This window comes from Anoplophora glabripennis, unplaced genomic scaffold (assembly GCF_000390285.2).
Source record: "Anoplophora glabripennis isolate ALB-LARVAE unplaced genomic scaffold, Agla_2.0 scaffold32, whole genome shotgun sequence".
Classification (NCBI taxonomy): Eukaryota; Metazoa; Arthropoda; class Insecta; order Coleoptera; family Cerambycidae; genus Anoplophora; species Anoplophora glabripennis.
Window position 1 is genome coordinate 626495 of NW_019416220.1, and position 22687 is coordinate 649181.

Consider the following 22687-nt stretch of genomic DNA (forward strand, 5'->3'; position numbering starts at 1 on the left):
TTTTAAAATAATTTCTCAAATACTGAGATTATTCAAATATTTCACCCCTATGTCACCGTTCGAGGATAGTCTTTTGATAAAATGTACTTAATCTTGTACGTTTTGCATTCTAAAGTTTATTACGTAAAATAACACAGGGTCTGTCGTAGCTAACGACCTTTTTTATTATTTTTTTCGCACTGGTTTGTAAATATGTACTTTACGCACCAGTGAAACAGTTAGACGTTACGCTCTGTACATAGGGCGTAAAATTAATACTTTACGCATCGGAATAGAAAATAGTGCCTTTTAACTCCTCTGCACGTTAGGTCCTAGTGCATAATGTACCTTGCGTAAAATATTAACCTTACCTACGCGATACAATGCGTAAAGTAAATAGTGCAAGAAGTAGAATTAAAGTTTAGAAGTGTAGTACGTCACTGGCATGTATTTTCTCAAAAAAATATATTAATTTCTCAAATACTGGGATTATTCAAATATTTCACCCCTATGTCACCGCTCGAGGATAGTCTTTTGGTAAAATGTACCTAATCTTATATGATTTGCATTCTAAAGTTTATCACGTAAAATAACACAGGGTGTGTCGGAGCTAACAACCTTTTTTATTATTTTTTCGCACTGGTTTGTATTGTACTTTACGCACCAGTGAAGCAGTTGGACGTTACGCTCTGTACAGAGGGCGTAAAATTAATACTTTACGCATCGGAATAGAAAATAGTGCTTTTTAACTCCTCTGCACATTAGTTCCTAGTGCATAATGTACCTTGCGTAAAATATTAATCTTACCTACGCGATGCAATGCGTAAAGTAAATAGTGCAAGAAGTAGAATTAAAGTTTAAAAATGTAGTACGTCACTATTTTCCCGAAAAAATATATTAATTTCTCAAATACTGGGATTATTTAAATATTTCACCCCTATGTCACCGTTCGAGGAGTCTTTTAGTAAAATGTACCTAATCTTATACTATTTGCATTCTAAAGTTTATCACGTAAAATAACACAGGGTGTGTCGGAGCTAACAACCTTTTTTATTATTTTTTCGCACTGGTTTGTATTGTACTTTACGCACCAGTGAAGCAGTTGGACGTTACGCTCTGTACATAGGGTGTAAAATTAATACATTACGCATCGGAATAGAAAATAGTGCTTTTTAACTCCTCTTTAACTCCTTTAACTTCCTACTACATAATGTACCTTGTATAAAATATTAACCTTACCTATGCGATGCAATGCGTAAAGTAAATAGTGCAAGAAGTAGAATTAAAGTTTAAAAGCGTAGTACGTCACTGGCATGTATTTTCCCGAAAAAAATATTATATTAAGAGGAATGTACTGTAAACAATAGTTTACGTTACGAATAGTTTTGTAGGTAAATAGTGTGGCACATGTTACAGTGGCTGTAATACGAGCAGAGACGTCAAAATATCGCATTGTGGAGGCTGAGTTATTATTTAATTTATCAAATACTTTCTGCTTAGAAACAATAAGATAAAGCAACGTGTCCTACAAAGCCGAAAGGCTCGCAAGCGCATTTCTCACCATATTTCATTATTCCTTGTTATATTGCCTCCAACTAATAGAATAAATCATGATAAATCACACGATTTTGGAAAACAATTTGGGCATTTATTTTCGGCAAATTAATTGCGAAAACTTCCGACGATGTGCCAAAGAATACAAATGAATAGAAATAAATCAGAACTGAGTTGTTAGAAACCGAACTTGTCGCAAAACGGATCTGCAGAATCAAAACAAGATTTTAGTTACGTACAATTTCACAATAGGCGCAGAAGGAATTGCGAAGTGAAGGAGCTCTAAGCTCTAAGTTGAATAATTAAACAGTTTGCCCATTATACTATCAGTGCGAGAAAATTTCCTTCTCTTACGGGTTTATTATCAAACTGTTTAACGAAAGTTTTGCTCGATCATATTTCCCGAATCTAATGAACTCCATTATTTACGTACATAGAACTAGAAGCGGTTTGTCACAGTTATTACATATAATAAAACCTCCTCGCCAACACTTCAAATTCGCCGTTACCGCACAATATACCAATTATTCACAACAAAAACAAAAATGTAATTCCTTAAAATTAAATAAAACAGTAACAAATAACCTAAACACTAATAAATAAATAAATGAAGATAAACGATATAAATAAACATAACTAATCTTTTTGCTCACATAACTGTTAAGCATATGCTCAAAATTTCCTGCTGTACAGAAATTTTTGGAATCGAAAGTGCAGTAAATTTTGTACTAGAGAGGAAAGGATATCTGGGAAGGTACCAAAATGGTATCTGGGATAGGAAACGGAAAATAGAGCAAATAAACTTTCCCAGTTTAATAGGATTTGTAAACATTTTTTAGTATAATTGGGTCCTAACGGGCTTCATTGGTACATCGAGAGGGCGGATAATAGGTAACGGTCAGTGTTCTTGCCCGGCGAATCGAAAGTGTAGCGAAAATGAGAAAAACAAGAAAACCGTGCGTTGCCAGGGCCTGGCTTAACCAGATTCTATTGGCATAGGAGCCGACAGTCAAACGACCTACTATATTATTAATGAACTATATAAAACGAAGCAATACAAATAACTAAGCTTGCTTCGTCGCAATATGAAGTTTCAAGGCAGTATTTCCAGACATCGTCCCACCGAGGATATGATGGTTTAGATAGCGTTAAAATAACGTAGTTTTGGTTGATATAACGTTAAATGTTGAAAGTATTACGTTTTTAATTGCTCGAATTTTCAACCCAATGTTGAATGTTTATTTATTTAACTTTATATGTGAATAGTAATAAGAAACGTTATATATGCATAGCTGGCGTAAACTTTACAATTTAACGTTTAATAAAAAAACTGGATAATTTGAACAAAAGAAAAATTAGTACATATTTAATAAACTTTACGTGTGAATATGACGTATAAACGTTATATACATTAAAATTAGGGGTTATGAAAACCGAGAAAACTAAAAAAATATAATTTATACGAAACGTTATATGTATAATTTGTATAAACGTTAAAATTAGACGTCATAAAAATAGAGAAGATTAAACAAAATATATTTTTAATTAACTCCATGTGTGAATATAACGTACAGGAAACGTTATATTTTGTGTAAACGTTAAAATTAGACGTTATAAAAACCTAGAAAAAATTAAAAAAGTTTAGTTGACTCCATGTGTGATCGATCATAACTTACAGGAAACGTTAATTATGCAGATTGTGTGAAAGTTAAAATTAGACGTTATCAACGTTATATAAGTAGGCTGCGTATACGTTAAAAATAGACGTAAAAACAAAATATAGTTTTAGTTTAACTCTATGTGAGAATATTATTTATAAGACATAGTACGTTATGTAAGTTACGGAAATGTGAAATTTAAACGTTGTAAAACTTAACGATATAAACGTAATTATTGATAAAATTAAATATATCATAACAGAGAATCGCCAGGAGAAAAGGCCTTAGCCGGAGGTGGCGGGTCTCAGCCAGGACAAAAAGAAATTATATATACATATATATATATTGAAACATTTAAATGTATATGTAATAATTATATTATTGTAACTGCAAATGGATAACAGTTACATAAAACATATAACAGTGTTGTTTGTTCAGTTTATCATACTTTTATAACATAAGCAAACATTAATTTAACGTTCTGCTATACTCCTGACATCTAGCGCTCACTTCATTAAGAGTCGGTAATATTAAGAAACCTCCACTGCAAAGTCTCTTGAAAGCAAAATTATCCGGTATTCCAAAGTGTTCGTAAATACGATTTTACTGTTTTATTAACTCTTTTCGTCCTTTTCACTACTGAAATTCTGTTGAAGATATTGTAAATAATACTCCTAAGTAAAGTGGAAAGTAACTGCTATTTATATTTGTTAAATATTTCTTTTGTATTTGTTGGGGACATTTTAATTGCTAAAACCGAGTAATTTCTTTCCGATGCCCATAAAGAAAGCGTTTACCTACTCGCATTTAAATAAAAATTACGGCGGGCGGCGGAGCCGCTCGCCACATAAAATTGTTGCTGAAAGTGGCTCCGCGAAGCCAATTTCCTGTAGAAATATATTGAGGGTGTTATTTTTAAATTGCAAACAAAGGCATACGTGCTTGGCAATTCTGTGTAAGTTACAAACATTTGGTTGCAAGGTAGAGGCAAGGACAGACGAAAAATACGGAGATAAATGGTGCGTGACAGAAAACAAGATTGATGGGCGAGGCGGCCGTGGAAGCTGGGTGGTTGGGACGTTTCGGGCGCTAGCTCGGAAGATACATGTGTCGATGTGGAAATACACAGAGTGAGCAGGATTCCGATACTTATGGCACTATTGTGGTGCGGAATGCGACAGGGGAACACCAGAAAGCACATTCCGCTTTTAAAGTGTCTAAAAACGGAAAATTTCACGGAAAATTAGATTAATTATGACGACACATACACACATCGGTCATAATGTAGACCAAACAACTTAACAGTCATCGAACTCATTGATCCAATACTCTTCATTTGTCACATTGATTCCTCACCTAAGGAGACATGCGGAATAAATAAAATATACATTTGACTTGACAACGTCACTATTACGAACAAATCTGACCAAAGGATGGCTAAAACAAATAAATAATACTGAAATAATTATTATAGTTTCACCGAAATGTACAAGTTAATTGTATTGAGCAGATAACACGTTTTGAAGATATTAACAATATGTATAACTAACGATGAATCTAGAAAATGTCCATTAGGTTATTATTACGTCGAAATTTGGTCGAACACGGACTGAAACAAAGAAATATCACTAAGACAATTAAACAAAGTTATTATACTTTCACTAAAAGACTGACATTAATTTTACTTAGTGGACAACGATTTTCAGCCATTGGTTTCCACTGGTCGCATAAGCTACCATTAAAATGACGTTCATTCGACGTCGACAATAAACTTTGTACACCTTATTCATAATATAGACCAAACAACTTACTAAACAAACTCATTGATCAAATACTCTTGCCATATTGATTTCTCATCCAAAGAGACACTCAGAATAAATGAACTGAACGTTTCTTTAAACAGAACAAAACTATGTGGCTTACGACGTCATTATTGCGACCAAATGATAACTGAAACAATTAAACAGCGTGACACTGAAACACTGAAATGTGACAACGTTTTTCAGATGTTGTTTTTTTATCGATAGAGTCTTTCTATGATTGAAAACGTTTGCAACGTCATTATTGTGACCAAACCTGACCAAATAATGACTGAAGTAAATAAATAGCGCTAAGACAACTAAATAATGTTGTAGCTTCAGAGAAATGTGAAAGTTGATTTTAGTGAGCATGACAATTGGTTGTACATGGTCGAATCGATAATTAACTTTGACTAACTTATTCATGTCTGTAAGACGAGGTCCTTTGAATTGAGATGACGGAGTAAGATTAAATATGTAGATAAAAAAAAGAAAGTGTAAAACGGCTTGCGACTGTCAAATTAACAATAGTTTTAGTTAGTGGATGTTTTTCAGAAGAAAACATTAAAATAATTTTAGTTGGTAGGGAGGTTTGTCAGACGTTGAGTTTAGACTAATCGGGAAGACGTTAATCAGGCATCGGACGGACATGGACAGTAGCTTTCCGAAGTAAAAATGAATGTGATAATTTTTTCAATTGTGTTGTTCTTAAAATACGAGCAATACTCATGCATAATTAATTATTGCACGGTTTCTTTGTATATTCATAACGGAAAATCTCAAAAGTCACAAATGCTCAATTACATCAACACATCCATAAACAAATTGCAGCTTCCGCCGCATATTACCGGAACGACACTAATTAATTTGTAATGCCTACAACAATCCAAGGATATATATTCGAATAGTTCAAAACATGAGCGAAATTGTGCGAATAAGCAAAACTAATATAAACTACCTCAGTGGAATCACACATTAATCGATATATAATTTGGATACGCGCTAATATTAATGAGGTTAGGTCGCTCTTTTGTCAACATAATTTTGGGTAAAGCACGCTAATGGAGGTGACACTACACGGGGGCCACCTTTGTCCTTCGGAACGTATGGCATAAGCTTGTTTTCTCAAATTCCTTCGTGAAAACTCGTGTTATTTACAAGCTTTTTCTTGTTAGTATGGGTCAAATCTGAATTTTAAAACAGTTAATAAATAAATAATAAAACCGATCGAGCTGAAATGTTGTATACGCGTTTAGTTTGGATGACAATGCACGGTTAGCTAAGTGACGTCATTCTAAATCAAATATGGCGAACCAGTTATTTTTTATGCACCCCCATGATATGGGTATCAAATGAAAGGGTTTGCTGAGGAGAATACGAAAATAAAATGACGTTACTAAAAGCTTGTTTTAAAAAAAAATTATACATGAACTTTGCTGACCTTAAATTAACTTGTGGTAGTAATACAAAATCAATCTGATGTTACAAAATTATTTTCCATTACAGTTTCGCTTTCTGCCCCCACGTTAGTTTTATATAGGCAACACTGATATGCGCGCTGATGCAACTGCTTCCGGGTGCTGCCTGGTGGCGGCGTAGACAAAACTTTAATTGCAGTTTAAGAAACAAATGACTATGACATGGCTATTTATTTGATATATAAAAAAATTATTTCGGATTTAAAAAAAATGATATATTCTTGTAGTTTCATGCACAGTCGTCATTACTGGACATATTTTCGGCGAGTTTTTGGTTTCGTAATTTTTGAGTGGACTAATTTGACCCGGCCAGCGCTGACATCCACAAAATAACTAAAAGGGGCAAATAAATTTAAAATAAAACTAAACGTACCAGAACAAAGTAAAACTCCGCCGCCGTTTCCCCCTTCCAAGGACCACCCGATAGAGGCCACAATTTTGCTACGGTATGTTCATCCTCCATTCAGCGCGCCCCCTCAGACACTTCTAGTCTTTTGAATAGAGATGAAAATTGCGGGTAAGGAAATAGCTTAGATAGTAATGAAGAGCAATAAGCATTGATCATTGAACGGAGGATCCTTGCTAAACAGGATAATGTATAGCGTCATAGGAACGACTTAATGAGGCGCTCTATCCTTAATGAGCCCGACTTATCTGTTTAGCTATTTTCTGTTTTATGAACCGACGGGATATTCCGGCGTGACTAATTTCTTCAGGCACTCTCGCCGCCACTTCTTCGGCTCCATGGTGGACAATTTCGCTGTAATTAAAATTGCCAGATTTGCTGGATTGTGGAAGTCACTGGAACCTCAGCCAATTACAGTAGAGCTTTACGCGTGTAGCGAGTCCGAAGCATTCTCGCTGTGCACGTGCACAAGATGTACATGGTCGGCTTACATTTATGGTTAATTTTCTTAATTGATTTTCAAAATAAATAAGTGATAAAAACCACCGTTTTTATTACTTATTTTTTTAAGACAAAGAAGAAAAAAATTGCAAAACTATCTGCGGTGTCACCATTTAGTGAAATAAATGGAAGATGTGAAATTTTGGCTAGACTATTTGTCACAAAAAATGTGTGAAATTATGCTTTCACTTGATGTTTCGACTTAGTAAGTGACATTAAGTTATATGTGTAAGTAGACGTAAAACTGAACAAGCAGTATTTTGTTTGTGGATGAAAATATACGTGTACGAGTATACGTACGTTCAGTACCTGATATCGCAGTCTAGTGTTTCGCCTTAAGAATTAGTTAGCATTCCGTCAAGCAGGGTGTCAAGCCGCTTTACTGAACACGAATAAACGAAATATATCACAAGCAACTGTCGGCTTTTGGGTTAAGAAACTACGATAAGGAAAGAAATTAATTAAAATGTCGCATTCGCCTTGCCCGAACTAAATATTTATCGTTTGCAATATTTTCTTCTTCGCGTTTCAACTTCGTACGCCGCGCTCTTTGCTGAAATCAAACGTTTTAAACTTTAAACGTACCCCAGCTATTCCTCAAAAAAACGTTATTTATTGTTACAGCGCACGAACTAGCTGCGAGAAATACTTTGAAACTTTAATCGAAACAAATTTAAAATTTAAAATAAAAATTAAATTATGACGTGATTTCAAATAAAAGTACCTAATCGTAACCAAAATCGCAATCGAAATCATGCATATTTAGTATTATTATAGTATAAACTCCTCCTAAAAATACATATGTACGTACATGGACGAAAAAATAGCATTGTTGTCTTTTCACCTTGCTTTCCAATTTTTCCCGTTTACCCAAGAGATGCCAAACAGAAAATCCACTTTGTGACCGAACGTCAACCCTGGAAATTTGCAGTCTATTAAGCAGGGAGGGAATCCTGTCCAGAGTGTGTATTCGACATTGAACTTTCTATAGCAGTCTATCTCCTCCAATTGTATCGTATTGCTAAGTTCCTATACATACTAATATTGATTATTTTACACACAATAACAATAAAAATAAAAATTTTTTATAAAAATTTTTAAGTTAATCCCAGAGTTAGAGTACAGGGAATAATTTTTTTCCAAAGAAGTTGAAATCCATATTAATACTGCTGCTGTAACGTTTTGAAGAGAAGAGTTTGGCTCAATCACTATATTTTGACGTTAACAATCTGCCATTAAGCTGTGTACAATTATTAATGATTCACCCTGTATATATGTAAATTTAATGTCAAAAAAATGCGTTGGAAAGTGAAAGTAAAAATTTAAAAAACTTTGTCCGTTACTTACAGGTATGAGCTGTTTAGAGGTGTGCGTAACTAGAGATTTGTAAGACTGTATGTAATAATCGTAACTGTGTAAAAATAAATCGTGAGCTTACAGTAAATGACAGGTGGGTGGGCAAAATTTGGAATATTCGGAAATGGGACATTTCGAAACATATCAATACTCCTAAGCGCTTTGCTGGAGGAATGGCAAGCCCTTCCACAAGAATTTAGAGCCAGCTTAATTAATTGTTTGTATATGAGGGTCGAAGTTGTACTTCGGTCCCAAGGAGACTAACTAGATATACACAGAATTCAGAACTCTGCGTCAGTCTTAACAATAGTTGTGGAGTTCATATACCCAAATTGGATCATCCGAAAGAATTAATTGTCGTTATACCAATAAAATCTACTTTTCGATTTCAATTCAATGAGGGAGGTTCCTGGTGGTTATTCGCCGATATATTTCATAGAATATGCGCGGGTTTAAAGTTTATAACGCTTATAAAGTAACGCAATATACAGGGTGGCCAAATGAAAACGAAACAGAGCCATTTTCAGGAACTGCGTCAAGATTGTAGAAAAACGCTCAGACCCGTCGATTTTAGATTAAAGGGGGACATTCTTTAATGGAATTTTTGACTCCGCCACCTTCACCCCCAAGCAAGGGTAAGCATCACCCCAAAATATTTAAATGGCATTGGGGGTTGAGTAATATTTCTTTTGAAAGCTCTTACAATTCTCTTTACAACAGACTTTAAATTTTATAATCCCGCCCAATACTTTGAAAAAAATTTACATTTTAAAATTTAAATTATGTTTAGTTGCTTACTTACTACTTAGTTGATTAAATGTTCAAACTGATGACCGCCCGCTTCCATACAAGAATAAAGATTTTGTTCGAAACGTTCGCGCACATTCCGAAGCATTTCCGGAGTGATTCGACGGCATTCGTCGACGATTCTTTGACGCAAATCTTCCAGCGACGCTGGCTGTGTTTTATAGATTTTACTTTTTAGGTATCCCCACAAAAAGAAATCAAGGGGCGATAAATCCGGTGATCGTGGAGGCCACTCAATGCTGCCTCTTCTCCCAATCCAATTCCGTAGAAAACGTTGGTCCAAATACTGACGGACAATTAACGCATAATGCGGAGGAGCACCGTCCTGTTGAAAAATCAAATGATCTTCATCATACTCTGGAACATTTTCAATAATATCAGTCAAGGCAGGGTCAATAGCGTCTTCCAGTAATTGCAAATACATTTGGCCAGTCAAATTACCAGGTAGAAAAAAAGGACCCACCAGCCGGTCACCGAAAATTCCAGCCCATACATTTAATTTTTCCGGTTGCTGTGTATGCACCTCGTGAAAAACTCTTGGGTTTGAATCGGACCAATAGCGGCAATTGTGACGATTTACCGTCCCGTTCAAGAAAAAACTGCATTCATCAGAAAAACAGATGTTAAAAAGGAACTGTGGATCGTTCCCTGCTCGCTCACTCATTATTTCGCAAAATTGCAAACGGCGGTCATAATAATCCTCATGAAGTTCCTGGACTAAATGTATTTTGTATGGATGGAATTTATTCTTCTTCAAAATGGTTTGTATGCTAGTTCGATTGATCCCAGACACAGATGCCAGCTGCCTCGTACTTAATGTAGGATCAAGATGAACTTGTCCCAAAACTGCAACTTCACTAGCTTCATTAACTATAGGTTTTTCAATTTCTCGTTTTTTATTGGCTACGTTCCCTGTCTCTTGAAATTTTTTTACTAACTCTAGAACATACTTCCTCCTGACATGTCGATCTTGATGTTGTTCATTAAATAGCTGAGCTGTTCTATTCGCACATTTATTGTTCATAAAGTAAAGCGAAATGATATCTACCCTTTCCGCAATGGAATAAACCATAGTGTTTAATTTTCAAAAACACAATTAAATAAACTACCAACCAACGCTTCCAAATAATACTAGAAAATAATTTGGAATCCACTAATTTTACGTTCATTGTGTGTGTATAGCATTCATTTCTGTTTTTTACAATTGTGTTTTTTTTTACGAAAGTGATAACAAATCGCCAAAAACCAATGTAACGCAAGAAATACTAAATTTATACCATTGGCGTACTTAACTCGAATGACTGACATTTTTACCGTTACTAATTGTTTGTACATAAGTTTCAACTTTAAAATCAAAATTCTTAATAAGTATTGGGCGGAATTATAAAATTTAAAGTCTGTTGTAAAGAGAATTGTAAGAGCTTTCAAAAGAAATATTACTCAACCCACAATGCCATTTAAATATTTTGGGGTGATGCTTACCCTTGCTTGGGGGTGAAAGTGGCGGAGTCAAAAATTCCAGCAAAGAATGTCCCCCTCTAATCTAAAATCGACGGGTCTGAGCGTTTTTCTACAAGACGCAGTTCTGTTTCGTTTTCATTTGGCCACCCTGTATGCTGAAGATCCGGCAGTATGTACCCATAATATGACCAACGCGATTTTACTGGCAATTTCAAACAGAATTACATTTCCCTCGTTTGTTCGTATAACATCATCCAAATATGTCCTAATATATTATCCCGGGGACAGAAAAATGTACTATTTTACAGAGTCCCAGGCATAGTTACAAATTTCGGCCATTTGTGGATGTGCAGACATACATGCGTATATATTAACTAACGGACCTATATATGCGCGCTGAAAATTGTACATTCGCGTACGCTGACGTTATTAAATGATAAACATTGTTTATTACTTAGCAATTTGCGCTGTTTGTCATTTATAGGAGGAAGTTTTTATTATTTTCTAACCGCCAGACTCGTCTATACAAGGTGTGCTTTGAGTTTAAAGACTGTAGTAAATTTACTAACAAATGTGCTAAAAACTTATTTAATATTAAATATTTATCGATATGTAAACTAGTAACATCAGAGACATGCAACTAACATTAACTGAAGACTTGTAACTAACATTAACTAAAATTAACCTTTAAAGAAAAGTGTTATATCGGGTCAATCATTTAAGTCTGAGTAAAAAATGACTAATAATCTCAGAATAGAGTCAAAAGTCGCTCAATTGATAGTTAGCAGTAACTCGGATTTTAATAAAACTCACTCATTTCTGATGCAATAGTTTCACTCAGTTGTACTCATACTAATAGAGTGAAAATTTCACTCAATCGGGTGTTGATAGAAACTGATACATTATTGAGTAAAATTGAGTAAGATTTGAGTGAAATTTTTTTACAGTGTAAAATAAATTATTGGACACATTTTTTTTGTGATTATGTTCTAGAACTAAAATTCGAAAGGTGCGTAAATTCTTAAGTAGTAAAATTAGGTATTTCATGGACCTTTCATGCAAACTCTATAACCTTAAAGCCCCCTAACCTGCACTCGAGAGCAAACTACATACACTGTAAAACAATCGGTGTGAGTTAATACATTGAGTGAAATTATTGAGTACACTTTCACTCAATATTGGGCATTTTGATCATTTTACTCATTTGTGATTATATTTAAACTAAAACTGAGTACTTTCACTCAAATATAGGTACTCCTTAAGTAAATTCTTCACGTAAACTCGTATTTGGTGCACTCGCACCTAAATCAGAGTAAATGTCCTCATTACTGAATGAGTTTAAGTGTATATTAATTTCTAGTAATTTAATTGGCGCCGTGAAGAAGTGAAGAAGAAGAAGACTTACATATTGCTTCTGTAATCTCGATCACAGTTGATAAGGGCCAGTTAGAAGCTCCAGAAAAGCGTGATCGCCAGGATAACAGACCTTAGCTGGTGGTGGCGGGTCTCAGCTGGCGGGTCTCAGCCAGGACAGGAGGACGCCCTACTAAGTGACATTAATTTCAACACTGTATATCCTAATGAATCATTTATGACTAATTTTTGCACTCAATATTTAGTTAATTAAAAACCAAATCTGAATAAACAAAAAGTCAACTATAAATTGGTTTTATATACTCAGAATTGATAGATAGCAGTAACTTGGATTTCACTAAAACTTACTAATTTCTGATGCAATAGTTTCACTCAGTTGTACTCGTATTAAATGAGTGAAAATTTCACTCAATCGGGTGTGGACAAAAATTGATACATTATTGACTAAAATTGAGTGAAATTTTTTTACAATGTAATTGCACGGTTCGAGAGAATCTGATGAGCTGAGTGACAGTACGAGGAGGCCTATAACTAACTACGTATTCCAAAACCTTGGAATGGGGAACTGTGTAATCCTATTACCCTTCAACCCTTTATCAAAAACCACCATAACCTCATGACACCAGAGACTGGGATCGGAATGAAAAAACATGGAAATTAAAATGATCACAATATTTATGCTTGGTTAACCTTGGAGCCTAGACTTAGGTAACCCTATAACCCCATGACCCTTTATCAGAAACCGCCATAACCTCATAAACCCAAGAACCCCTACGAGCCTGGGAATGCAGTGAACAAGACGAAGGAATCTAAATCTATTCACTGCATTTCCAGTCACATAGAGCTATGGGACTACGAGGGTTCTTGAGTTTATGATAAAGGGTTGCGGGTTATAGAGTTACTTACTTCAGGGTTATTAGTCAATCATAAATATCGAGATGATTTGAGTTCCTTCGCTCTGTTCACTCCATTTCCTGTTTCATAGGGTTATGGGGCTCATTTCTCATTAGGTGGTTTTTGATAAAGGCTAATAAGATTACTGAGTTGCCCATTTCAAGGTTTTAGAAACGAGATCGCAACCCTCATATTCTCAGGGTTAGCTTATGGCATTATGTAAAGGTTAAGTGGTTGCGAGGGTTGCGGTCAAGGGATATCAAGGTTATAGAGTTTGTATGAAAAGTCCATGTTGTCAAGTGCTTTGGCATTGAACTGGTGGATAGAACATTTTTTACGCATCTTTCGGAACACGTGATGCTCGTTTATGAGGTGATACAAACGTTACACAGTTAATATCTACGCTTATACGGTTCCAAAAACTTAAGATCGCGAGGAACATCGCGCTTGATATTCGCTATAACTGTACCTTTAACAATAGGCGTCCTTTTAATGCCTTAAAATTTGATGGACGCTTTACATTTTAACTTTTTATGCATCATTTCGGTTTATTGGTTGTTTACTGTGTTCATTGCCCATAAATGTTTGTACCACGTAATTTTCTTTTGTCGTAGCAAATACAAAATACACAAAAGGCAGCGTTTACAGCTGTACAGGTACCTAACAGGCGACATTTCTGTATCAATCGATACTTTTATGTGATAATATATTTTCTCCCCTTATTATCTGATGTAAGGTATTCAGTAGGTGGGCATGGAAGATTATTATACCTACATTGTTAAAATACAGTACGGTATCTAATGTTTCAAGTTTATGTAACAACAAAGATAGTCGTATCATTACGTACAATCTATCATTTTTCGATTAGATTGGATCGAAATTTAGATTTCAAATATGATTATAGTATCATTAGGCTGAGGATTAGGATTACCATTATGATTATTTTCCAATTTCGGTGACAGTTGCAACGATTTTTGTGGTTTGACTGATGCGTAAGACTAAGGCTGGGATTGCGATTAACAATTTCGTTTCTAATTTCAGTTATGGTACAGGATTTATTCAATTATTATGTCAGAATATTCTTCATCACAAGCTTGTACTGCAGAATGCTTACTAATCTTTGGAACAGTTTCTGTTGATGGGATGATAATGTAAGAACAATTAAGTACAACTATCTAATTTTTCGATTCAAATTCCATAAAAATTTATATTTCAATTGTGACTACAGTATCATTAGGTTTACGGTTGGGAGTATAGTCTTTCCGATCTCAATTGAAAACCAAAGAGCTAGGTAGTATGTACTAGGTTCGATCGCTACGCAGCAACCCGGCATTGAAATAATTGAAAAACTTGTTCCCATATTTATTTAGCCATACCTATATGCAGGTCTGGTGAACTAAAGGTGGAGGAGGTAGAAATGTATACGGACAGTGGAAGAACGCGCGCGGGGGCAAACGGCGCACAAACATAGCCGCACTGGGCGATCGACCATAAATTTCAGTTGTTAACAAATTGCCTAGCAGTGCAGTGCGAATTTTCATATAGTTATTTTATTTTATTGTTGATTATTTTTATTTAATAACTTTTCTAATCTAAACTAACAACCTTTCCTCATCCTTTTTTTGGCAAGGATATGTTCATACCTTCAAAATGTAAATGTTTTTTGATATGTCATAACCAAAATTTACCATCAATAAAACTATTTGAGGACATAAATAATTAAAATATGTTGTCAATATATTATTGTTTTCAATTATTGTAATCAAACCACTGCATTTAAACATAATTTTCATCAAAATATGAGTACTAGGACTAGGAAATAAAATATTTTCAAGGAATTCCCATTACTGTTACCATGACTAGATAAATAACAAACATCGAACATATTTCTATTACTTGCCTGTTTTCCTTCGAAACTTGAGTGGGTTTTTTCATCGTAGCTGCAGCTGCTCGTTATTAAATGCATTTCGTCTAAGGCCATATCCCAGTCCTAGAATAATAACAGAAATTCTTCAAAATGCAATTCTTTTAAAAACAGTTTAAAGTTTAGAAATTTAATATCGTAATATTAAAGTAGCGCTGAACAATAAATATGTTCTTCACAGGGGATGAAAATTATGGCGGGCGAGTTTGTCTAAAAGGCTTTTTAATAAATTATGTCTTTAAATGAAAACTTTAGATCTATGTATTTTAAGCAAAGTATTTCAAGGAAGAGAAGGCATATATATCATATTCTAACATGAATTAAAAACGTATAATTAAAAATACTTTAAATATATTAGATTTTTAACTTAATAATAAAAGTTGTACCAGTTTTGTTTAATAGTTTGCAGTATTTCTAATTTAAGGACGATTGTAAGGATATTTAAATAATTTTAATCGGTGCCTGTGGCTTTAGAGACTTTAAATCATTTGAAAAATATCTTTAATCAGAAAGAAACGCTTGTCAGAACTGCGGGAATTTCCCGATTCCTTCCCCAACCAGATCGAGTTTTAACTTAAATGAGAAAATCTGTCACAACGGTTTTTTGAGCGCCACTTATCATACTGTATGAGAAATCATAAATCAATTATAAGATAAAAAGTTTGACGCCAACTTAACTGTTTTTCAAGATTTCCGATTAAGTTACCAACTTTCAAAAGCTTAATTAGATCCGCACTTCTTAATTTGAAGTTAATCCCACAAAAAAACTCTTTTACCAAATAACGGTCTCAGCAAAAAGTAATGAGCCTGTCTCTTAGGCTAGGGGACACACAGAGCATTATACTTGCTCGTCATTACAGTCACTAAGTGCATGTACCAATACATTCACGATGATAAATACGGCGAAGCAGATTTGCTTTCTGACGATACCCATTCTTAAAGCGTCGCTGATGACGAGCGTTTCCATATGCAGCATATACTCTACCTTTAAATTAATTTAGTAATAAGTAAAGAAGAAAATTTGTCATGTTATCAGATCTCTATACTCTATTGCTAAAATAGGAGACAGTAGAGTGATAAATAATAACAGTTCCACAAAAAAAAGTGGTAGATCGCATCTCACACTATTTTTTCAAGAAAAAAAAAGGTACCTGTATTACATTTTCCACGAACAGTACTTATTTCAACTCGTACAAATTTGACGTAACTTTTCAGGAAAAACTTTCAAAGACCAGGAAACTTTCCAGGAAATATTTTCTGGTCTAGAAAACTTTCCTTCAAATGCAGATTACATAAGAATGGAAAGTAAATTGAATTAGATGCAACTCTTGAGGGTCAACTTTCAAAGATTGGAAAACCTTATAGAAAAAACTGTAGCCTAGGAAACTTTCCATTAAATTAAAATGTGGTAAAATGGAAAATATTAAAAGTACATCAGAAAAAACTTTCATAGACTAGGAAACTTTCCGTAAAGAACTTTCCAATCTAAGAAACTAATCTAAGAAAGGAATCAGAAAGTTTCTGTAGAGTTTTTGATATATTTGGCAGAAACCTTCCGAAAACTTTCCAGTTGTGGAAAACTTTCCTTGTTCAAAGTTCATTCCATTAAAACGTACCATATTTGTAAATTCTTAGGAAAAATAATTCGACAAAGATATATAAGAAAAACTTGGCAAGTTTCCTTAACTTTCCGCAAACCATTGCGAAAGATTTAAAGAAACAGAAATTGAACCATATTCAAAATGTTTCTAAATAGGATTTCGAAAAGTGTAGAACTTTCATTTTTAAATTTTAAAAGGAATGTAACAGATATTAAGAAGAGTAGTAAAATCGAAACTAAATAAAATTTGGGTTGACCGATCAAGACGTATGGGGTCTTAAAATGTTCGTCTAGGCAAGAACTTTCGGAAAAATCATGGCCCTCTCGAAAATACAACATGGCGCATCAAATATGGCGTCCGATAATGACTTTTGTCACGGCATATTGTAAAAGTTTTGGAATTTGTAAAATATGCATCTAAAATGCATGTAATAGTGATTCTAAGACCATTAATTAAGAATCTACCATTATGATTCAAAATTCCACAATGGCAGATCCAATATGGCGGATATTATCACCATTGCCCCAGCGAAAATTTTGGGTCAAGTTAAAATACCGGCGTGGGGGTATTTGAGTCTTTGAGCCCTATTTTAGCATCAAAATTTCAAAATTCAAAATGGCGGATGCAATATGGCGGACGCAAACCCTTTTTAACCCATTTTTATTCGTCGTATTGGATTGACCATATTAATTTTTGGAATTACAATGGATAAAAATAAATCAGGGTTCTCAAAAAAAAAACATACTAATACTATCAATTTATTCGAAATCCTGCCAAAATGGGTTTGTGTCTGCCATATTGGATCCGCCATTTTGAAATTTCGATGCCACGGCAGATTGGCGCCAGGACCAGATACATATACATGCGAGCCTCCAGCGATTGCTCACCTCAACAACACTTCTTTTTAACTAACTTTGTTTTTAATAAAAATACTTTTATTTTACCGTTGAGAGAGAGAGTGTTTTATTTTACTGTACACCGAAAGCAACCCTCAATATGATCACACAAATATTGTATTAAACACAGAACAAATAGCGCAGCCTTATCATTAAGCTCTAACAATATTTCTTTTTTTTGCAGGTGCTGCCACCGCCGATGGTTTGTATTGAGAAATGGTGCAAGTATGACTAGAGGTGGCATAGTTTTACTAACACTTAACACAGCAATGTCTAACCTACTAAGTGCTGTCTCACGCGTTCTAACATGTGATACTAACATAACCGTAAATCTAGCGAGGTACTTCGATGGCCTGTCAGAGGTTGCCCAGACGTAGAGAAAGAATTTTGGCACGTTCGGGAGCGGGATAACAAGCTCCTGAGGGCATCCGAGTATAGTATCCGTGATTTTAAAATTCCAAATGATCGACATGAGGTATAACAACGGGCCGCAGTCTGCAGCTAGGATGGTGGCGTCTTATGGAGTGTACAATGACACCAACCTCCGTTCCGACGAGGACGAGGACGGCTTCATCCCGCGCGCCAACGTCTATCGCGGCGTAGTAGTGAACGCCTCAGGTGACAGTAGCGTGGTGCGGTCGTCGCAGCTGCAGCAGCCATCTCCGGCGGCCGTAGAGACCAGCTCGCGTTGCGGGTGGTGTCTGAACGCACAGTCCACGACGCCCAACTCCTCCGGCAGGGATTCATGCCTGATCTCGTGGTGCCGGCCCACCATACTGCTGCTCATTTTAGTATTACTGGTGGTGGTGTTCGTGTTGGTGTCTGGAATACTGCTCTACTACAACTGTACGTTTCAAGGCTTTAGATGTCGATGCATGTTCGGTGTCCCTGCTTTTACCACTTAGCTGCTCTGTGGCCGCTCACAGCTCTTAATATTCGTTAGTTTGTGCATGTTCCCTGTGACTTGGGAGTAGCATAACTTACGAGTAGTTGTTGCTATAGCGACACCGTGTATGGCTTCCTGCGTAAAGGCGACAAAGTTGTAACTCCCAGTCGAATTAGATGATGACTAATTTAATTGCCTACAACACAAAATGACTAATTTTCCGATAGATCGTCTAGATTTCATGGGTACCTAGTAAAAAAAGTGAAAAAACATAAATTTGCCACTTATTTGCATTTTGCCAACTTAGGGTCACTTCTTTCGAGTTGTCTACTAATATATATATATATACTAAAATGTCTACTAATATATTTTTTTCAGACTCTAATTCGACTGGAGTAGAAATCTCAGTGTTTGTTTTCTTTATATTAGTTTCGTTAGTGGTGCATTGTTTCCACGTATTATTAAATTAGTACAAACCGATGTTAGTACAGCTGTGGACACAAAAAGAGATCCGACCTAAAACATCGAAAAGGATTAAGGAACGAAACTAATGCAACTGTATTTTATTAAGGACCAAACTGCTTCGTTACAAAACTTTTTTTTGTCTACAGGTGTACCGGGTATCTCGTTAAAAGATGTCGTAAGTTGCAACACCGTCATTTTTAGTCCGATTTAAAAAAGACAGAAGATTGGAGTTAATTTTTTTACTCTGTTTTGAAGATATTAATTCAAAATTTTTCTTCTAAAAAAATCAGGTTAAGAAATATTAATAGAATAAATTAATATACACGGTGATTCAGAACTTATCCAAAAAAAAATAATTCTGGATGTACAAGGGACCCTTACAAATACAATTTTGTAAAGAAAAAAGCAAAAAGGGCAGTTCGAAATTGATTTAAAAATATACTTCTGCACGGCACTGGAAACTGGTCCACTGTAAAACCTGACCTGGCACAATGCGACCGGCATGGCGGTGTGATAAGTACGAACAAAAACTTTCGCAAGGAAAGAAATAAATAGAATTTTATAGCACCTATTTTATATCGGCAAATTCAAATGCTTTTGCCTTTATTAATTGTTAATAAAATTAATTTGTGTTTTTAAATAATAAAATCATTTGACATACCCGATGTTACAACAACAATTGTTCAAAATTTTATCCACTAACGAGTAAACACATTTGAGTCCGTCTTACTCACTTTCTACGAACTAACACAAATGTTGTCTTGCTTCACCATAAATTAAAACGATATCCATCAACTCTGAGTTGCTATACACGCAAATCATTTTTGACACTAACTACTAAAAAACTGTTGTAAATATTACAGATAACAGGTAAAAACTACCGCAACGACGGATTTCAGTATTAGGAGTCCAGCTATGTAGTGGTTGAATGTACTATAACTTCAATAATTTTTTTCTCGGAAACTATAAGGATTTTACAACAAAATTTTTTTTACGTTATTAACTCCATTTCTCATGCCGCATCTATTCCCAAATTTTTTTGGATAAGTTGTGAATCACCCTGTATAAAATTTTATGCAGTTTTTACTAAATTCCTTAATTTTTTATGATTAAACAACAAAAAGAAGCAAAATTTCAGTTCTCTTTTACTTTACCTTGGGCTCCTTACGTTTTTTCATTATCGTGTACATTTGACAGTACTATAATTTTACTTAATGTACATCTTCAACAGATGTAGCGGAGGTGATCAGTTTGAAATCTTCCGCATATAAGAGAACATCAGTTAGAAGATTATCACAACTGTCATTAATAAACATATTTAATATTAACGGGCCAAGAACTGAACCCTGAGGTACCCCAGAAGTAGCAGCAATTTCAGTCCTTGTAAAACCACATTACTGAAATTGATAATTTACGGATTAGAATGGCGTGATAGCTATTGGCAGATACATATAAACTATCAATCTATCCAATAAATATCTAAATATAGGAATAAAATCGTTAATAAAATAATATGTTGATAAAACGGTTTTTAGGAAATATTTCTTTCCATTTTCAAAACAAATGCGTTACACGAAAGGAAATTACACGAGAAATCGAAGAATTAAGCGCATTTTTTCCCGAGCAAAAGAGTTTCGTAGAATAAAAACACACGAAAAATTTAAATCGTTCAGCGATTTGTAATATCTGACTTCCTTTTTATCGCCACATTATTCAATACTTTTCGGAGACAGTCAGAAACGTTTGTGAGATATTGCACAGATATTCGTTTTAAGAAATTTAAAAATGTCGCTGAATAATTACATAGTAGGAAAAGTCAATTCTAAATTAGTACATATACAGGCTGTTGCAAATAAAAGTGGTATTTTTTTACTACTGTGCGTAACATCTTAAATTTACGCACACTGGTGCGTAAATATTTTATGCACTAGTTCGAAAAATAAATTGTTTACATGTAACTAAATTTTACACTTACTTTAATTCATGTTCAACTATGCATTATTTCCCAATATAGCGTTAAAATATTATTAAGCGCTTCAGTTTGAAGCGAAATATGTTCCAAATTAAGTTATTAGCTCCATCTAAATTAGACCTGATTTAATTTCTATTGAAACTAATATGCAATTAATATTTTCAAATTACATTACAACTTTGTCACGCATATTGAAGGTATTAATTGAGTTAACAGAATTTATTTTTTAATTATATGATAAATCAATTTAAGCCTTGTATCCAACGTAAAAGCTTTAACATTTACCCCTTCAAACGGAATTGTTTACTTCATTATTTTACATTTTATTAGAGTAGATTTCAAAGTAAAATTTATTTTATAATTAGCGTAAACGTGGATGAGATACAACCTACACAGCACGTCATATTTCAATTGTCAATGACTACCGACACAAAGCATGGTTTTTTGGAATAGGCAAACTCGGATTCTTATTCTACATAATTTTTGGGATTTTTCTGTACAACAAAATAGATTATTTCAAATACAAACGCCGCTAATGCTCTAGCGCCTGAACTATAAGGTCATTCGTCACCAGTCATAGACCATTTTCGAACTTATTAGACGAACTATTTAGCTATATGGATATCTTATACCGACCCGATTTAAGTGTAGGTGAGTTATAACCTATAAAATATCGAGTGTCCCAAAATTCACGCGGTAAAGTGTTGTCAACGAAAAAAAACCTCCACTGGATCAGTATTTGTTGATGAAAGTTCTCAGAATCTATTTCATTAGTTGTGTGGCGTAAATTATTTCGTTTGTTTTGGCCATGCTGCGGTTTCAGCGAGAGGGATCCCTTTACATGGGAACCCTCTAATAAGAGGAGATAAGTGAGGATAAGTGTAGACGTCTTAAAGAGGCAAAACAGCTCATATAAAGATACCCGAAAATGAAACAATTCATTAGTTTGGGGGGGGAGGGAAGGGGGATAGATAGAAAGGGCTTCATTAGACTCAAATTTCTGGGTTAACGATGCGTGCACGCCCATTCAGATGTAGCTTTTGCCGGTAATTGTCAAGTTGCGTACCACTCAAGGCAGTTAGTAGAGGTAAGAGTAGTTTACATAAATCTCTAGATCATTAACTGTTCTAACTTTATTACCGAAATGTTCAGCTCTCGGCAGGTGGAAGACAGATAAATTTGTTATTGCTGGAGAGTATTTTACATTTGTATGTGCTTGAGTTCGTAACGAAGTAACTAACATTCTACAACTTTCCGTAATAAAATTTCTACGTAATGAAGCACTTTAGATCGGTCTTACTGGTATTTAACTTTGAATAAAGAATCTATTTTTATCTATATGGGTTGTTTCTGAAACAAAACCACAAACTTCTACAGCGAAGAAAGTCAAAAATGTGTATAAATATTATTTTATGCACATGAGTGCCACAGATAACACAGGTCTGCACAAAAAGTGGTTGTGCTTGTTCTAGAGCAACTGACGATCATTTCCGAAGTAATTTTTTGCGTAGAATCCATATCCGACCTCATATTGCTCCATCACGTCACGCTTCCGAGACAGTTTAGTTTAGTTTAGTGAAAAATGTTAAATTTTATGCGTAAGGTCTGTCTGCCAAAAAGTATAAAAAATGTGGGAAGTTTTTAATTTTATGCACTAGTGTCTATCATTTGAGTGA

At 34.7% G+C, this 22687-nt stretch overlaps 2 long non-coding RNA genes across 2 annotated transcripts in view; one reads left to right on the forward strand and one right to left on the reverse strand.

Annotated features, from left to right (window-relative positions):
* LOC108906250 overlaps positions 1–22687 on the forward strand; it is a 107754-nt gene that overhangs the window by 60815 nt on the left and 24252 nt on the right. Inside the window, exon 2 of the long non-coding RNA XR_001964290.1 lies at positions 17873–17890. This is a non-coding gene — a long non-coding RNA (uncharacterized LOC108906250). The remainder of the gene's footprint in view (positions 1–17872; positions 17891–22687) is intronic.
* The window catches only part of LOC111691385, a 131394-nt gene continuing 123890 nt past the window's right edge, over positions 15184–22687 (reverse strand). Inside the window, exon 3 of the long non-coding RNA XR_002762933.1 lies at positions 15184–15257. This is a non-coding gene — a long non-coding RNA (uncharacterized LOC111691385). The remainder of the gene's footprint in view (positions 15258–22687) is intronic.